Raw genomic sequence first — 13,960 nt, 5'->3', positions numbered from 1 at the left:
AGAGGCCGTCAAGGATGTCCATTGTCCTCACACTTTCTCTATTTTAGAAATTCCAAAATACATAAAAACAGATAATGTTCCTGCCTTTACCTCCAAATCTTTTTTTTCTTTCTGTTTATGTTTTGGTATTAATCTTAAAACAGGCATTCCCTATAATCCTCAAGGTCAAGGTATTTATTGTTGAGCCTACACACCAGACACTTAAAGCTCAATTATTAAAACAAAAAGGGAGAATAGAGTATGCCACTCCTGCTAATAGATGTAATCACATTCTTTTTGTTTTAAATTTTTTTAATGTAGATAGATAGGGACGATCAGCAGCAGAAAGATTTTGGGGCCCTTTTAAACAAACTCATCCTCTGGTCATGTGGAAGGATCCACTGACAAATCAATGGATGGGCCCCAACCCTGTGTTAATGTGGGGTGGAGGCTTTCTTTGTATTTTCCCCAGGGATACTGATTCTCCTCGTTGGATTCCAAAAAAATTGGTGAGACATCATGAGTTCTCCGGTGATGCCCAAAGCAGTGGACAAGATCAACCAAGGAGTGAAAAGGATTAGAGTAACTTAGAGATTGCCCCCTCGTCCTATAAAGAAGGCACGTAATACCCATGCCTCTCCTCTGCCTACTTGGGGTCAAGTCAAAAAGTTGGCCACAGAGGGCAAGGGGTTGCTGCGATATATCACAACCTCAGACATCGGAGACCTTGTTTCTGGCCATGGTCACCATATTCTCCTGTCAGGAGTGTGGGACTTCTGGAGAAACTTATTGGGCATGCTTCCCCCATCCCCCATTCTCATCCAGCATCAAGATTTCTACTAATGATACTGCTTTATTGGGGGGCTCTGACTCTTCCCATATTCCTTATCAATGGGCCTCCTTCAGTTATTCTGCAAGGTCATTTTCTCCTCCTCTGTGTTTATCCTGGAATAATGACATTGTGTGTTTGGATGTTCAATTAACTACTCAAATTTCCAGTGCCTTGGGCTCACAAGATGATTTTATTGAATTACATTGGCATACCATTATTAAGATGGAATCTCCTGGTCATTATTCTCTTAATCAACAAGGGTCACCTGGGGGCCTTCCTCCTTGTCCTGATCTGGATGAGAAGTTTTATGGAACTCCTCCTTGGTTGGATTGTGCGTACCCAACACCTGTTAAGTGATCCTTGGATAGGTACGGGACAAATGAACATCTCTGGGACTGGTCTCAAAGGCAACCTATGTCTGCCCATGAGGGGAACTGGGTCACAACTGCAGGATGGAGTGATACAAAAGGCTATTTGGCGGTTGGTAGCAGCTATGGGTCCTGTGACAGTGTCATCAACACAGCACTATCAGATTGTATATCATAATATAACTGCTTGTATCTCTCCACCTTATCTTTTACTAACAGGTCATGTCATGATAGCTGAACGTAGTAACAGAACCCCTTACCCTTACTACGACATTACCTGTGAGCATTGTCTTTTAACTAATTATTAATAACTCAAGACCTTTAGATCAAAAAAGGATACTGATAGTGAAACAGCCTGTCTTTGCTATGCTGCCTGTACAGATAAATGGTACTCGGTATGACAATCCAGGAGTACAGGCTTTACTGGAAGTTGAAAAAGTTTTAACCAGGTACAAAAGAGTCATTGGCCTTATTATTGCTGGAGTATTGGCTCTGGTGTCACTTATTGCTTCTGCTGTGGCATCCACTGTAGTCACAAAGTTTCCAAACAGCTCATTATGTTAATCATTTGACTAAAAATGTGTCTTTAATACTAATATCTCAAGAAGCTATTGACAAAAAGACTGAGACACGACTTGATGTCTTAGAATCAGTAGTTGTGTTGCTTGGGGATGAGGTACAAGCCATAAAAACCGTGTCACTCATCTACCAATGGATTTGTGTCACAGCTAAACCATATGAGTCTCAATGGAGCTGGGAACGTATTAAACAGCATCTGGAAGGAGTATGGTCTCATATTGACCTGAGTTTAGATTTAATTGCTTTGCACCAGGAAATATCAGACATACAAAACAGTGATTTGCCTATCATTCAACCTGCAGATGTGGCCGCCCAGGTGTTAGACACTTTAAAGAGTTTTAACACCTTTAACATATTAAGACACTCATTTTGGATTATGCTTGGAATGGCTCTTCTAATCTTACTTATTCTGTGTTTATTTTCAGTCACCTGCCAAACTGGCTTGTACCAGCTCTTCAAATTAAAAGCGGACCTTCACCACATTTGATTAAAAAAATATAGAGAGGAAATGTTGGGAACCAAAAGCCACAGTCTGACAAGGTCACTGTGGCTTAGCAGCATTCTGACAAGATCGGAATCTGCAGGTGCACCGTGTCTCTATCATGGTGGGAAGGAATGTTACATGGTTTCCCTTGACTGAAAAGAAGTTTATACTTAGTCAAGGACACTGGCAGTAAGAATGCAGGGTGGCCAAAACAGAAAGGTTGTAACTAGGTCGGAGTATTTTTGATGTTTAAGTCTCTTCCCCTTTTGTATAAAGCTTGCTGAGAAAAAAAAAATTTGCCAGTTGGTCATCAGCCTTCTGGTCCTCTCAATTATGTGTCTTGTCTGTTCATTCCTATCCCGAGCCCTTTTCAGGTTTAGGACCCTTTTGATCCCAGCATTCTCAATACCAGCACGTGGATCTGGGGACAATCTCTGCCTTGTTCTCTTTGGGCCACTCGACCATCTTGACATTGATCTGCTCTTGGGCTTCTGACTTGATCTCCTCTGTGTTAGACACAGAGACGGCTCACCATCAGCACAGGTTTATTCAGGAGAAGAAACCTGAAGGGGGGTCTCCAGCAAGAGAACTACAGCCCACTGTCGCTTACAGACTGGGTTTTATAGGACAGGAAGGACTTGGCAAGGGATGGGGAATTTTTCCATTGTGGCTTGTCCATTGTCCCTTGCTAGGGGTGGTCAAGGAAGTGGGCCTCGTGTTCTGCTACAGGCTAGGAAACAGGATGTTTCAGTCACAGACCCATGGCAAGAACGGACACTGCTGGGAGTAGTCAAGGAGCTAGGTCTTGTGTTCTGGCACAGGTGTTGGGAAATAAGACATTTCTCATGGGATCCTATCTCTACAGGACCCAAACACTCTGGGTCAAGCAGTTTAACATGGCCTGGTGATGTCAAGTTGAGACATAACACTTTGTGTTGGCCGAGAAGAGAGTCAGGAAGCCCTGGGTGTGGGAGTTGGTGACCATATCATGCAGGGACACAATGGGTACCACCTTCTGGTGTTTCTAGAGAGCTGCATCTGGGTACTGCCTGAACTTGATCCCGGAGCCCCTGGTGTCATAGTCACAACATGCATGTAGGAGCAGCTGAGCTTGTAGATCTCGCTGGTGGCCTTGTCAGTGGTGATCACGTCTCTGGCTTGGAACCTTGTCCCTAGTCAGCCACTGGATGATCTCCATTTCCATGGTTGAGGTCAGCTTGCCACCATGGAGCCTGTCCCTGTCACCAGCTGGGCCATAGGGCTCTCCAGCACCTCGCCTTCAATGATCTTGACCTCCTTGAGGGGACATGGATGGAGTGGCCGAAGGCCTGCATCAGTGCCTCTGTCTCCAGAGATCTTGCTTCAGGTGATAGCTGTAACAAATGAACTAAAGCAGACAATGGATTAATCCAGAAAGGAAATGAATTTTAAGTTTCTAAGTTTGTAGTTATTTCAGTAATTAGTTACACTAGACTTCAAAAGTTCAGAAATGCATATTATAATATTTAGGGTAACACTGAAGATAAGAGAAAAATGCTTAACAAATTCATGGTACAGAAGATGGGGTGAAAATGTTGGATTAATGCAAGAAGGCAAGAAAGAGAATCGAATGTTATACATGTAGACTAAACAGAAAGCAACGAGTAAAATGGTAGATAGAAATCCAACTATATCTTTGTTACAGTAAATGTAAATGGCTAGCCATTCTCAGTAAAAGAGCAAATCGTCAAACTGGATTAAAAACTACAGGCAGTTCCTGTAGGCACATCTTTCAGTTTGCACACAATTTGCAAAGTCTATCAGCTCTGTTCTGTTATTCAGTTCACATACAGACAGCAGTTTTGTGAGTCAGGGTCTTGCTATGTAGCCCAGGCTGGCCTGGAACTCACTATGTAGTCCAGGGTGGCTTGAACTCCCAATCCTCCTGCCTCTGCCTCAAGTGCCAGGATTACAAGCATGTATCACCATCCCTATCCTGTATGCTTCTGGAACTACCAGGGAGGTGGAGATCAGGAGGATCTGATTTGAGGCCAACCAGGGAAAAAAAGTAATGGGATCCCATCTCAACAAATATAAGCTGGTGGCCTTGTCAGTGGTGATCACGTCTCTGGCTTGGAACACTGTCCCTGGTCAGCCACCGGATGATCTCCATTTCCATGGTTGAGGTCATTCCTATGCTAAAATAGGAATGGGAAATATAAGTAGGAGGATCACGGTCCAGATCGGCCCAAACATAAACACAAGACCCTATTCAAAAATTAACTCAGCAAAAAGGGCTGTGGGTATGATCAAATGATAGAGCACCTTCCCAACAAGCACAAATCCCTGAGTTCAAATCCCAGTACTACCAAAAAAAAGTTCTAATTCTTCATTGCTGGTTTAAAGCAGATGACTTTTGTACATTAACATCGTATTTGTTTTGCTTTGTTTTTGGTGGTACTGGGGTGTGAACATAGGGTCTTGCATTTGTATTCTATCACCTGAGCCATGTCTCCAGCTGTATACTAACATTTTATCTTGCCACCTTGCTATGTTGGTTAGTTTTAGGAAGCATTTTTTTTTGTCAGTTCTTTAGAATTTTCTATGTAGAAATCTACGAAAAAACAAAGTTTTCTTTCTTCCCAATCTGTATGCCTTTTATTTACTTTTCCTCTGTGTATTGTTGTTGTTTAAATTTTCGTTAATACATTAAAGTTGCACATGGGGTTTTGTTGTGACATTTCCATATGTGTACAAGGTAACCTAGTTTGGTTCATCCCTTCCACTATTCTCCCGCTTTCCCAACCTCCCTTCTTAACATGACTTTGGTTTCAATGTTCCATATTCATCCTCCCTTCATTTATCCTTGCACATGACCTGTTCAAATTCCCGTCATACATTGTTAAAGAACCTGCTCGTTGTTAGTGGGGTTTCGCCTTGGTAATCAGTCTAAACTCCTCTGAGTCTTCTTGCCCTTTCTCCCTACCCCACATGGTTCCACAGCTTTCAGTATGTTTCATTGTTTTGTTTCTCCATTTATGTGAGGGATTTCAGTATTATTCACTCTCTATCATTCTTTTCTTCCTTCCCTCCTACCCCAGTCTCCTGTAAGAGTTCCACTGGACATATATATATATATAAAATTTGTATTTGGGTCTATCTTCCATATATGAGAGAAAACATGCAATCTTTGTTTTCTGAACCTGACTTAATTCACTTAACATGATGTTCTCCAGCTCCATCCATTTACCTGAGAATGACAAAATTTCATGCTTCTTCATGGCCGAGTAAAATTCCATTGTGTATAAATACCACATTTTCTTAATCCATTCATCAGTAATAGGGCATCTTGGCTGCTTCCATAACTTAGCTATTGTGAATAATGTTACAATAAAAATGGGTGTGTGGTGCCTTTATTGTAACCTGAGTCACATTCCTTTGGGTATAGCCCTAAGAGTGGTATTGTTTGATTATATGGCAGTTCTATTTTCAGGTTTTTTTGAGGAGCCTCCATACTGTTTCCAATAGTGGTTGTACTAACTTACATTCACACCAGCAGTGTATGAGGGTTACTTTTTCCCCACATCCTTGCCAGCATTTTTTCTTGTTTGTGTTCTTGATGATAGCCATTCTAACAGGAGTGAATTGGAATCTTAACATGGTTTTGATTTGCATTTGCTTTATGGCCAGGGACAGTGTGCATTTTTCAGTTCATTTGTCCATTTCTTCATTTGGTCATTGGTTCTTTGTGAGTTTAGTTTTTTGAGCTGCAAAATGCATGTGGGTTTTTTTTTTTTTTTTTTTTGCCTTTGAAACTTTTTTTTTTTTTTGACTGTGCTTGGCCAAAACCACCTGTAATAAGTACCCAAATAAGGCAGACTTACTGTACTTTGGATTTAATTTTCTTCTTCTAGTTTCCTTAGTGATTTTAGAACTTCTTTTCTATTGTGTAGTCAATGCTGTAAATTTCCCTCCAAGGGGCTGCTTTTGCTGCATGTTAGAATTATTTTCTGAGACAGGGTCTCACTACCGCCAAGGCTGGCCTTCAACTTTCCATTCTCCTGCCTTAGTCTCCTGAGTGCCGGGATTACAGGGTATGCACTATCACTCCTGGAAAAGCCTACAAACTTTGATCACTTGAGTTTTTATTCTCATGTAGTCCAAAGTATTTTTTTAAATTACTTTGAGGTAATAGGGTCTTGCTATGTAGCCCAGGCTGGCCTCAAACTCATAACCCTCCTGACTCTGCCTCCCAAATGCTAGAATTACAAGTGTGTGCCACCACACCCAGCAACCAAAGTGTTTTCCTAAGATTTCTTTGACCCACATCAAAGAGTTTTCCTGCTATCTTTCTGTTGCTGGTTTCTAGTTAATTCCATTGTGGTCTGTGAGACTACTGAGACTTATCCTCTTTTAAAATTCATGAGGAGATTCTAAGATGGCAACTAGAGGCAGAAAGCGTGCTTCCTAAAGTAAAATCTTGGAGAGACGCTGGAGACACACCTTGCAGGAAAAACCACCAAGAAGAGGCAGAACTCCGACTCCTCCATACCCCCAGCCCACACACAGCGCCCCCACTCCATGTTAAATGGAGAAACCAGGAGGGCTCCCACTCCACCAGACACCAGCTCCTACGAGCTCGAGAGAAACAGACCACCAGGTGAGCTAAGTGGCACACGGCACTCCTACAAACAACCCAAGGCCTGATCAGCATAGCCCCCTGGAAAGACTGACCCCACCCAGGGAAAAAAGAGAAAAAAAAACCAAACTGAATAATAACAAAAAAAGACATGTAGCAAAGAGGGCGAGGCACCTTGAGCACCAAGGGCGGGAGGGGAATCCGTCCCGGAACTGTAAATAAACAAGCCGGCCAGAGAAGGCAGGAACGGCGGGCCCGCCCAGCATCCAGGAGCAGGAAAGCTTGTAACAGTGGCTGTTGTGAGGAAAGCCCCACTGGAGAGGGGGGAAGGGACACTTCCCACGTGAACTGGAAATAAACAAGCTGGCCAGAGAATGCGGGTGTAGCGCCACCTCCCCCAGTGTGCTTGGAAAGGGGGAAGCTTGTAACGGTGGCTGTCGCGCCCAGGAGAACTCTAAATAAACAAAACCTGCGGGGCTAGGTGACTGTTATGCTCACTCCTGAGATCTGCGATCAATAAAGCCTCCAGCAACAGCAGGCTGACAGTAGCAGGCAGGTGAGCGACAGCCTCAGATGGACATTCACAGAACTGTCTCCAGACCCTTTTTTTTTTTCCTTTTATCTCCCTTTGATGAGACAATGACTGAACTACAGCCTCATGCTGACTTACTGAAACTCTACAACATTTGAACTTGGGATATTTTGTTCTCTTTTGTTTGTTTTGTTTTGTTGGTATTTTTCCCCTTTGATGAGACAATGACAGAACTACCTCGGAGACACCATCTCCAGGATTGGAGGCTGAGGGACTAACACCAAAATTATTAAGACTGAAACTTTATTGCATTTGAACTTGGGGATTTTTTTTTAATCCTCTCCCTGTCTCTCTAATGCCTGTTTAGCTTACTGTTGATTAGTACACTATCTCTCTCTGTTTATTTCTTCGACACTGGAGGCTTTTTTGTTGTTTGTTTGTTTTGCTTTTTTTTTACTTGTTTCCCTTTTTCTTTACCTTTTTTGCTTTCCCTCTCCTCTCACCCTTCCATTCTAGGTATCACCATTGTGATTATTGCAAACTAGAAAATACTTAATTGCACACAGTACAGGGACAGTAACAATAGCAAGGGCAATGAAGGGAAGACAGAAAAAAGAGGGAAATCAGTTTCCCCCAGTAATAAATTAAAACAGGAACCAGAGGAAAATGAATAAAACAGATACTCAGATCCAGACTCCAGCAAAACAAAGATAAACTATGCCAAAGAACCCAATGAAGCCCACAAGAACAACCTGAAAAAAGAAATCCTGCAAGTAATCAATGAGAATTTTATAGAGATGATACTGGATATGGTCAACCAAAATTGACAGGAGACACTCAAGAAATTCCAAGACAACAAAAATAGAGAATTTGAGAAAGCACAAGAACACATAAACAATAGAAGCACTGTATAAACACCAAAGTAAAACAAAGAACACGATAAATAAAGAGATAAATGAACTCAGGATGAAAATAGACAATATTAAAGAGAAAATTACTCAGGATATGGAAAACCTCAGAAAAAAGAACGAAACAGAAATGCAAAACAAAATGGAGGGCAAATCCAGCAGACTAGAACAAGCAGAAGACAGAATCTCAGAACTCAAAGATGAAATGGTAATTAAAGGAAAACCAAAGAACTATTAGTTAAACAACTCAAGACCTGTGAAAAGAAAATGCAAGAACTCACTGACTCCAAGGCCAAACCTGAGAATCATGGGCATTGAAGAAGTGCAAGCAAAGGGAATGTGTAATATATTCAATAAAATAATTACAGAAAATTTCCCAAATCTAGAGAAATCTATGCCCATACATGTGCAAGAGGCCTCCAGAACACCAAACAGACCTGACCAAAATAGAAATACCCCATGGCATATTATCATTAAAACAACAAGTACAGAGACTCAAGATAGAATACTGAAGGCTGTAAGAGAGAAAAAACAAATAACAAAGATAAACCCATCAAAATCACAGCAGACTTCTCAACAGAAACACTAAAAGCAAGAAGAGCTTGGGGTGAGGTCTTCTGGGCACTGAATGAAAATAACTTCAACCATAGGATACTCTAACCAGCAAAACTATCATTCAAAATAGATGGAGCAAAAAAAGTCTTCCATGATAAGCAGAAACTAAAACAATATGTAACCACAAAGCCACCACTACAAAAGATTCTTCAAGGGATTCTGCACACAGAAAGTGAAACCCAACATAACCATGAAAGGGCAGGCAGTACCAAACTACAGGAAAAGAAAAAGCAAGAAAGTAGAGAGCAACCTCAAATTAGGTACACACAATCACACCTTCAAACAATTAAGACAACTAACTGACAGGAATCACCACATACCTATCAGTACTAACACTTAACGTTAATGGACTTAATTCCCCCATCAAAAGGCACCGTTTGACGAACTGGATTAAAAAGGAAGATCCAACAATTTGTTCCTTACAGGAGACCCATTTCACTGATGGAAATAAGCATAGGCATAGGATGAAAGGCTGGAAGATTTACTAAGCCAATGGCCCTTGAAAAAAGGCAGGAGTAGCAATACTTATCTCTGACAAAGTAGACTTCAAACCTACATTGATCAAACGAGATAAAGAAAGACATTCCATACTAATAAAAGGGGATATAGACCAAAAGGAAATAACAATTATCAACCTATATACACCCAATGTCATCAAACATACCCCGAAAGACCTAAAAGCATATATTAACGCCAACATAGTGGTTGTGGGAGACTTCAACACCCCATTATCATCAACAGATAGGTCATCCAAACAAAAAATCAATAAAGAAATTCAAGATCTAAAATATACAATAGATCAAATGGACCTACTTGATGTCTACAGAACATTTCATCCAACTTCTACACAATATACATTTTTCTCAGCAGCCCACAGAACCTTCTCCAAAATAGATCATATCCTAGGGCACAAGCAAGCCTCAGCAAATATAAGAAAATAGAAATTATACCATGAATACTATCTGATCACAATGCAATAAAACTAGAACTCAACAACAAAAGTAAAGACAAAAAACATGCAAACAGCTGGAAACTGAATAACTCATTACTTAATGAACAACGGGTCATTGATGAAATAAAAGAGGAAATTAAAAAGTTCCTGGAAGTCAATGAAAATGAAAACACAACCTACCGGAACCTATGGGACACAGCAAAGGCAGCCCTGAGAGGCAAGTTTATAGCCATGAGTGCATATATTAAAAGGACTGAAAGATCCCAAATCAATGACCTAATGCTACATCTCAAACTCCTAGTAAAACAAGAACAAGCAAATCCCAAAACAAGCAGGAGAGAAATAATAAGAGCTGAAATCAATGAAATAGAAACCAAAAGAACCATACAAAGAATTAATGAAACAAAAAGTTGGTTCTTTGAAAAAATAAACAAGATGGACAGACCCCTGGCAAACCTGACTAAAATGAGGAGAGAAAAAACCCAAATTAGTAAAATCAGGCATGCAAAAGGGGAGATAACAACAAACACCATGGAACTCCTGGAAATCATCAGACACTACTTTGAGAACATATATTCAAATAAATTCAAAAATCTTAAAGAAATGGACAGATTTCTAGATACTTATGATCATCCAAAACTGAACCAAGAGGACATTAGTCACCTGAATAGATCTATAACACAAAATGAAATTGAAGCAGCAATTAAGAGTCTCCCTAAAAAGAAAAGTCCAGGACCTGATGGATTCTCTGCTGAATTCTATCAGACCTTTAAAGAAGAACTGATACCAACCCTCCTTAAACTGTTCCATGAAATAGGAAGGGAAGGAAAACTGCCTAACACATTTTATGAAGACAGTATTACACTTATCCCAAAACCAGGCAAAGACACCTCCAAAAAGGAGAACTATAGGCCAATCTCCTTAATGAACACTGATGCAAAAATCCTCAATAAAATAATGGCAAACCGAATTCAACAGCACATCAAAAAGATCATTCACCATGACCAAGTAGGCTTCATCCCAGGAATGCAAGGGTGGTTCAACATACGAAAATCAATAAACGTAATAAACCACATTAACAGAAGCAAAGACAAAAACCACTTGATCATCTCAATAGATGCAGAAAAAGCCTTTGATAAGATCCAACACCATTTCATGATAAAAGCTCTAAGAAAACTAGGAATAGAAGGAAAGTACCTCAACATTATAAAAGCTATATAGGACAAACCTACAGCGGCATTATATGTAACAGTGAAAAACTGAAACCATTCCCTCTAAAATCAGGAACCAGACAAGGATGCCTACTATCTCCACTCCTATTCAACATAGTACTGGAATTTCTAGCCAGAGCAATTAGGCAAGCAGAAGAAATAAAAGGAATACAAATAGGTAAAGAAACTGTCAAAATATCCCTATTTGCAGACAACATGATCCTATACCTTAAAAACCCAAAAAACTCTACTCAAAAGCTCCTAGACACCATCAACAGCTATAGCAAGGTAGCAGAATATAAAATCAACATAGAAAAATCATTACCATTTCTATACACTAACAATGAACAAACTGAGAAAGAATATATGAAAACAATTCCATTTACAATAGCCTCAAAAAAAATCAAATACCTAGGTGTAAACTTAATAAAGGATGTGAACGACCTCTACAAGAAAAACTACAAACCTCTGAAGAAAGAGATTGAGGAAGACTATAGAAAGTGGAGAGATCTCCCATGCTCATGGATTGGTAGAATCAACATAGTAAAAATGTCTATACTCCCAAAAGTAATCTACATGTTTAATGCAATTCCCATCAAAATCCCAATGACATTCATTAAAGAGATTGAAAAATCTACCGTTAAATTTATATGGAAACACAAGAGGCCACGAATAGCCAAGGCAATACTCAGTCAAAAGAACAACCCTGGAGGTATCACAATACCTGACTTCAAACTATATTACAAAGCAATAGCAATAAAAACAGCATGGTACTGGCACAAAAACAGACATGAAGACCAGTGGAACAGAATAGAGGACCCGAATATGAAGCCACACAACTATAACCAACTTATTTTTGACAAAGGTGCTAAAAATATACGATAGAGAAAAGACAGCCTCTTCAACAAAAACTGCTGGGAAAACTGGTTAGCAGTCTGCAAAAAACTGAAACTAGATCCATGTTTATCACCTATACCAATATTAATTCAAAATGATCAAGGATCTTAGTATCAGACCCCAAGCTCTAAAGTTGGTACAGGAAAGAGTAGGAAATACCTTGGAATTAATAAGTGTAGGCAAGAACTTTCTCAATGAAACCCCAGCAGCTCAGCAACTAATAGATAGCATAGATAAATGGGACTTCATAAAACTAAAAAGCTTCTGCTCAACCAAAGAAATGGTCTCTAAACAAAGAGACCACCCACAGGGTAGGAGAAAATATTTGCCAGCTACACATCAGACAAAGGACTGATAACCAGAATATATAGGGAACTTAAAAAACTAAATTCTCCCAAAATTAATGAACCAATAAAGAAATGGGCAAGTGAACTAAACAGAACTTTCTCAAAAGAAGAAATTCAAATGGCCAAAAAACAAATAAAAAAATGCTCACCATTCCTAGCAATAAAGAAAATGCAAATTAAAACCACACTAAGATTCCACCTCACCCCTGTTAGAATAGCCATCATTAGCAACACCACTAACAACAGGTGTTGGTGAGGATGTGGGGGAAAAGGAACCCTCTTATATTGTTGGTGGGAATGTAAACTAGTACAACCACTCTGGAAAAAAATTTGGAGGCTACTTAAAAATCTAAACATTGATCTACCATATGATCCAGCAATACCACTCTTGGGGATATACCAAAAAGAATGAGACTCAGGTTACTCCAGAGGCACCTGCACACCCATGTTTATTGCAGCACTATTCACAATAGCCAAGTTATGGAAACAGCCAAGATGCCCCACTACTGATGAATGGATTAAGAAAATGTGGTATCTATACACAATGGAATTTTATGCAACCATGAAGAACAAAATATTATCATTAGCAGGTAAATGGATGGAACTGGAGAACATCATTCTGAGTGAGGTTAGCCTGGCCCAAAAGACCAAAAATTGTATGTTCTCCCTCATATGCGGACATTAGATCAAAGGCAAACACAACAAGGGGATTGGACTTTAATCACATGATAAATCGAGAACACACAAGGAAGGTATGAGGATAGGTAAAACACCCAAAAAACTAGATAGCATTTGTTGCCCTCAGCGCAGAGAAACTAAAGCAGATACTTTAAAGTAACTGAGGCGAGTAGGAGAAGGGGACCTGGAACTAGAGAAAAGGTTAGTTTGAGAAGAATTAACTTAGAAGGTAACACACACGCATAGGAAATTAATGTGAGTCAACTCCCTGTATAGCTATCCTCATCTCAACCAGCAAAGACCCTTGGTCCTTCCTATTATTGCTTATACTCTCTCTTCAACAAAATTAGAGATAAGGGCAAAATAGTTTCTGCCTGATAGCGAGGGGTTAAGAGATGTAAAGGAAGGGAGTGGGGGTGGTGGTGGAGGTATGGGGGGGGTATGGGATTGGGGGAAAAGGGGGAGAAATGACCCAAACATTGTATGCACATATGAATGTAATAAAAAAAGAAAGAAAAAATTATAATTACTAGTAAAATAAAATTCATGAAGATGTTTTTTTATGACTCAGAATGTGTTCTTAGTGAATGCTCTATGTTGAATGGATTATTTTATAGATATATCAGGTCAGATCCAGTTGGCTAACCATGCTTTTGCTTCAATTATGTAAGGCCCTCCCTTGAGGTCTTTTGTTGTTGTTGTTGTTCTGGGTTTTGAATTTGAGCCACACCTTCAGCATTTTTTGTTTTGGCTATTTTGGAGATAGGGACTTTTTTTTCATGATCATCCTATTTTTAGTTTCCTGCCATTGCTGGAATGACAGGTGTGTGCCACCATGTCCAGCTTTTTCTATTGAGATGGTGTCTGGCAAACTTTTTTTGCCTGGGCTGGCCTGAAACTGCAATCCTCCTAATCTCAGCCTCCCAAGTAGTTGGGATTCCAAGAGTAAGCCACTGGCAC

Source organism: Castor canadensis, chromosome 4 (genome assembly GCF_047511655.1).
Source record: "Castor canadensis chromosome 4, mCasCan1.hap1v2, whole genome shotgun sequence".
In the NCBI taxonomy this organism is placed as follows: Eukaryota; Metazoa; Chordata; class Mammalia; order Rodentia; family Castoridae; genus Castor; species Castor canadensis.
Note: the sequence above shows the minus strand (reverse complement) of the source record.